This window comes from Gastrolobium bilobum, unplaced genomic scaffold, assembly GCF_033153095.1.
Source record: "Gastrolobium bilobum isolate Gb01-03AN ecotype WA unplaced genomic scaffold, APGP_CSIRO_Gbil_v1 utg5429, whole genome shotgun sequence".
Taxonomy (NCBI): domain Eukaryota; kingdom Viridiplantae; phylum Streptophyta; class Magnoliopsida; order Fabales; family Fabaceae; genus Gastrolobium; species Gastrolobium bilobum.
In genome coordinates, this window is record NW_026898384.1 from 221140 (window position 1) to 227139 (window position 6000).

Here is a 6000-nt window from a genome sequence, read left to right on the forward strand (position 1 = left end):
AATTAGTAATTTCCACACTGTCCTTTTTGAGGATAATGCACCTTGCAATGCACAAATAAATGATGGATGTATTAAAAATGACAGAACTAAACATATTTCACTAAAGTTCTTTTACGCACATGAATTACGAAAGAAAGATGAAATAAATATTTAGCACGTTCGCTCTCATGATAATCTTACATATTTATTCACTAAATTCCTACCTACTTCCACATTTGAGAAGTTTGTATATGGAATGGGTATGAGTAAACTTAATAAGTTACTTTTATCATGAAAGCAAATGAATTATTATCACCCTTGAAGGATGGAGCCCTAAATGTATAGTTCAATACTCTCTTTTTTCCAATAGGATTTTTCTTAGCGAAAGGTTTTTAATAAAGTAGATTGTGCAATACTTGATAGCATATGTCTAGAAGTGTAAATGGGTTGGGCTAGGCTGGGCTTTGGCTTAAATAAGTCAGGCCTGTATAAAAAGTATTGGGTATGGCCTGACCTATTATCCTGTGTAGGTCCCAAATTACAAGTCTGGCCTGACCTATATTTAAAAACTAACAGTCTTGGCCTAGGCCTGTTAGCCTATTTAAGTCTATTAAATATTTCACAATTAAAAGAATAACTAAAATAATATAATTTTATTATTCAAAATTATTAAAATAATAATTTTATTTATTATAATTTAAATAAATAATATGATATAGGCCGGCCTGTAAGATTATATGCTAGATAGACATGTATAAAAAAGCCTATAGCCTATTTTCTAAATAGGTATTTTTAAAAGCTTAGGCCTATTCTATTTTACTATTTATAATAGGTCAAGTCTGGCCTAATATAGGCTAAGCCGTAGGCTCCTGTAGGCCGGCCTAGCCCATTTACATCCTTACATATGTCATATACTTTTTTTTCCTTCACTGGTTTTTTTCCAGTGGATTTTTCTAACAAGAGACATAGACTTAGCGCAAGGGGGAGTATTACAAATTGACATTATTATATTTTATGAGTGTTATAAATAGACATTACTAGACTTTACTATATTTTATGTGAAATTATTAAGTGTATTATAACAATAGAATATGAAAAGACTAGAAGATAAAGAGTTTGTATTCTTCATCCATCTTCATTTATATATTGAGGTGGTATGAGTTGTATTTTGATAAAGTGAATAATATACTTTTTGGCATCTTCTTCCTCACTCTTTCTATCTTATAATTGCTTATTTTCTGTTTTGTAATTTCTTGAGTTGATTCCTGTTGTTCACCGTTGTTTTTTCACAACAAATGTTACCCATTTTCTATGCATTTTCCTTTAGACTATTTATTATGACGTTTGTGATTCACTGATTTGTGATGTCTACGATTAAAAAAAAAAAAACCAATCAGACGTCAACTTTCAAAGATCTATTTGACAAAAAATTAATAAATTTTGGTTCAACCAAAAAAATAAAAAGAAGAGACGTTAAACTACGTTCTTATTTTAGAATTGCTATAATATTTAGTACGGCGCGGATTTTTAGTTTTTTTAAAAGAAATCTAAGTAAATATATTTTTTATAAAATGATTTCATAATAATTTTTATAATAAATAAAAAATTAATTAACTTCAAAAATGCTTTTTTTTTTTTTTGGAGTTACCCAACCCTAATTACCTCTTTAGGCGAGTTGGCTCCCTTCGGTATCCCCACGAGCTTCGACTCTTTGAGCCGGCTATGAGACTAATCCGGAGTGCGGGGGATCAGTGATGGCTAAAGGTTCAGTAGTTATAAAACTGAATAAAGATTTACTCTTCAAAAAAACCTTTTTTTTGAGTAGTTATAAATCCGGAGTGCGGGGAATCAGTGATCAGCCGGCTTCGACTCTTCAAAAATGGAATTTTTTGAAATATATGTCAACTTTTTTTGAGTTTTCATATTTTTTCAATCCTTGTTCTAAAGTTGTATTTGGAAATTTTACTCTTTATCCTATTGATAAATTATTCAATCTTTTCATTCTCTCAATAACGCTGATAACATTATTTTATTCACTTTTATTTATTTTGTCCATTTTTAAATTTATTTTTTGTTTTAAAATTGTCATCTTAAAACTTTTATATTTTATTTCTTAATATATTTATATTTATCTAAATAATTGAGATTTCTAATATCCTTAGCAGTAATTTCAATTAAAAATAGAGTTTATAAAATTTATTTTTCCAAATGATTTATTTTTAACTTGAATTTTAAATTTTAAAATAATTACAAACATCTTTAAATTTTATTTTATTTTCTTATGTTTAGTTTTAATTTAAGAGTAACTTTTAATTTAAAAAACAGCGATACCTAACATACTTTTAAACATGTGATAGTTTAAGTTGTCAAACAATTACTAAGTAGAAATTTATAATAAATATTTTAAATTTTATTAAAAAAACTGACACCCTGATGAGTTTGTTTAATATTTAGAATTGGATCCCAAATTAACATCCTTTTATTTTTTATTTGTTATTATCACTGGTAAATATTTTATATTATGGGGCTAAAATTAAATTTAGTTATATTTTAAAATACAAATTCAAAATATAATAAATATAAATTAAAAGAGTACTTTTTTTAAATGTGTGTAATAAAATATAAAGCTCTAAATTAAAAATGATATATTTATTTCATTCTGGTGTGACGTGGGATCATATCATTGGAGCCTTTTTTTATGCTTTTGCTGGGCGTCTCAAGAAAACTACAATCTAGAGGTGTTCATCAATCGATCCAAACCGATTCAAACCGCGGTGACCGAACTGAAAAATCGAAAACTGAAAAATCGAAAACCGAAAAAAAACCGTAACTTTTAATTGGATTGGATTGGTTTTCGGATTGCTTAATGAAACCCGATCCAATCTAAACCGATCCAATATATTAATTCCCCTCTACTTACTGGAGTCTTTCTCCAATCATAATCCATAAATTTCTAAACCCATTAACCCATCAACTAAACCCAAGAAAAAACATAGTCACATCTCATCAACAAAATTTCATCTGCGTAGAGCTTCATATCTCATTCCCCCCCCCAAAAAAACTATATTACCGCTTAGTGATGCTTTTGTATTTTAATTTTTTTTTACAAAGCCAATATATATATAAAGGGAAAACATTTTCTCATGTCGTAGGAGAATTGTTTTCTCCTACTAGTGACCCTTCGATTTTCATGCAATATTTTCTTTTGCTTTTTTATTTTTTTAATAGATGTGGGCCCATATAAGATGTATCTACAACATAAAAAAAATTTCTCCTGCCGCATAAGAAAATCGAAACCCATATATAAAAGATGTTATCTGCATGAAACAAATTTTAGAATTTTCAAAAAATCGAAAATCGATCTATTCCAAACTGAAAAAAATTGGATTGGATCGGATCGGATTTAAAAAAAGTCCAAACTGAATGGATGATTACATGGTCAAACCGAAGAGATTGGATCAGATGATTTTTGCTTCTAAAACTGATCCAATCCAGACCGCGAACACCCCTACTACAATCAATAGACTTTTTCTAATCCTTCTTTCCCAAAAAGAAGAACTTGAAATTCTTTTTCTTTTTGCATGGATTGGGAGATTGAATTTTAAGTCGATATATTAAGGGTTTAATATATTTTTTTTAAAGGATATAAGCTTATGTTATTTTACCCCTTATAATTATATATGTACTTCTAAGAATATAGTTATAGGGAAAAGTGTCTATACTTTTAAGTTACACAACTTACATCCTTTCACTCTCACAAAGAGGTGGGACTCACAACTTTATTTTTTTTTGTCGACTCTCTCTCCTCCTTTATCTATCTTTTTCTCTCTCTTAAAATGACACAATTTTACATCCTTCAAAATTATACACACTTTTCCCATAGTTATAATATGAAAATTATTTTTTTTTATCTCTTCACATAAGCTGATAAGTTTTTTAAAAAAAATTGAAGAGAAAAAAATCTTTAATATTATAATTACATATTTATCGAAATATATAATTATAGGAAGTAAAAAGATCTAAGTTATTCTTTAAAAGCACAAATAAATTTCCCTCAAATTAAACCCTTAAATCATGGTGAAAAGTAAGACATTGAAAAAGCTGACGGTGAGTTGCATATTAATAGGGGTAAAAATGTTAAATGAATCGGGGAACTTCCTTTTTTCTACATAGAGTTGTCAATTTTTTAATTTGTCTAAACATATAAATTTACATGAAAAATGGAACAAAAGTAAGTTAAGAGGCTCTGTTTTTGTTGAGCGGTCCCTTACATCTTATTTCATTTCAGTTTATTTATATTCTCTTATTTTTAAGCTAGAAGCTACTTATAAGCTAAAGCTAAAAAAAAGAGCTTAAAAAAAGAAGCTAAAAGCTGTTTAGAAATTACATGAAAATTTTAGCTTAAAATTTACTTAAAAGCACATATTTCAAGAAAATTATCTCTCTCTCTATCTTTATCACTCTTCATTTAAAATAAAGCACACAATTCAAGAAAAACAGATAAGAGCTTAAAAAAAAGCTCCTCCTAGGAGCTTTTAATTTTCAGCATTTTTCTTCATTATAGAAAAAAGAGCTTTTCATTATAAGAGCTTTTTCCAAAACCTGTTTGGCCTAGCTTATGCTTATAAGTAGCTTCTAGCTTAAAAAAGAGAGGATCCAAACAGGCACTAAATATATAGAAAAATTTATTCTCATAGTACATGAGATTAATTTTTTCTCCTATATATCCTTCAATAATTGTGTAGGTTTTATTTTTTATTTTATTTATTAGGTGATGGACCTCATTATGTCTCTATAATATAATATTTCTTTTCTCATGTTACAAAATAAATAAGCCTTAAATATATATGAAATTTCCCAAAATATACGAAGAAATAAATAAACATACAAGTAAAATTTATGGAGAGAAAATATTTCTTTTACCTTCTAAAGTTTAAAGTTTATACAAATTCCAATAATGATTGCCAGGTTCCGCCCACATTAATTGACCTTGCACGGGGCATGCTTTCCATAAACAAAATTTATATTTTTTGAAAAAAAATCTTATACAAATGATCATATTTCAAAACATATTCAATATTATTATCGTTTATGAGCATGTTTGGAGCACCTGATAAGAAGATAAGACATGACATATTCTATTTTTATCTCTTGTTTGGTGGGTCAATAGGATATGATTAGTTTATCTTATTGTCTTATTTTATCCTATCCAATACATGATTTCTTATCCTATGGAGGAGCTGGGTTAGAATTTAACAAGATAAGTACCAACATTGGATACCCAATATATCCTCACGCTATCCAATATATTTGTATTTATTGCATTATATTTTATTTTTTCCTTCTCCATTCTCCTTCTACATAATATTATCATATTGCTAATCAGGTGCTCATCAAACCATTGCTGTTAAAATCTCGATTTATCACTACGATTTTACGTTTTTACGATTTTTTATCATCAAAACGATTTTACTAATATTCCAAACGCTTTCACATTTTTAAGATTTTTTATGATTTTTTTACGTTACGATTTTACGTTTTACGAATTTTTAATCCCCTTTCAATTTTACTTAAGATCTCGATTGTAATAACATTGCATCAAACACAGGACATGATATGGGCTTATCAAGCCCTTATCATATCCTACCCTTATCCTATCCTGTCCACAAAACGAGCCCTATGGATTTAACTTTTCAGCAGTTAATGCAGAAAAATTTGTCTATGATTTTAATAAGGTTTTATAAGAGTTATGTTGTAGGAAAAACGATTGTGTAATGTTATAGAGATTCGTTTTGCGTGCCGTAATTTTTTCTTTTTCTTTTTCTTTAAAAAGTGTGGGCCCCATAAAATATTGTGTGTGTAGAAAAGTTTGTTGTGTCATGTAAAATGACAAATGCAAATCCCTTTTAATAAAAAAGGAGTGGGTCTCTTATAATATAATTTGTGTCAAAAAATTTATTTATATACTTCGGAGAATATAATATGTGTGGCAAATAAATTTTTTGCAGCAACCGTAAAAAT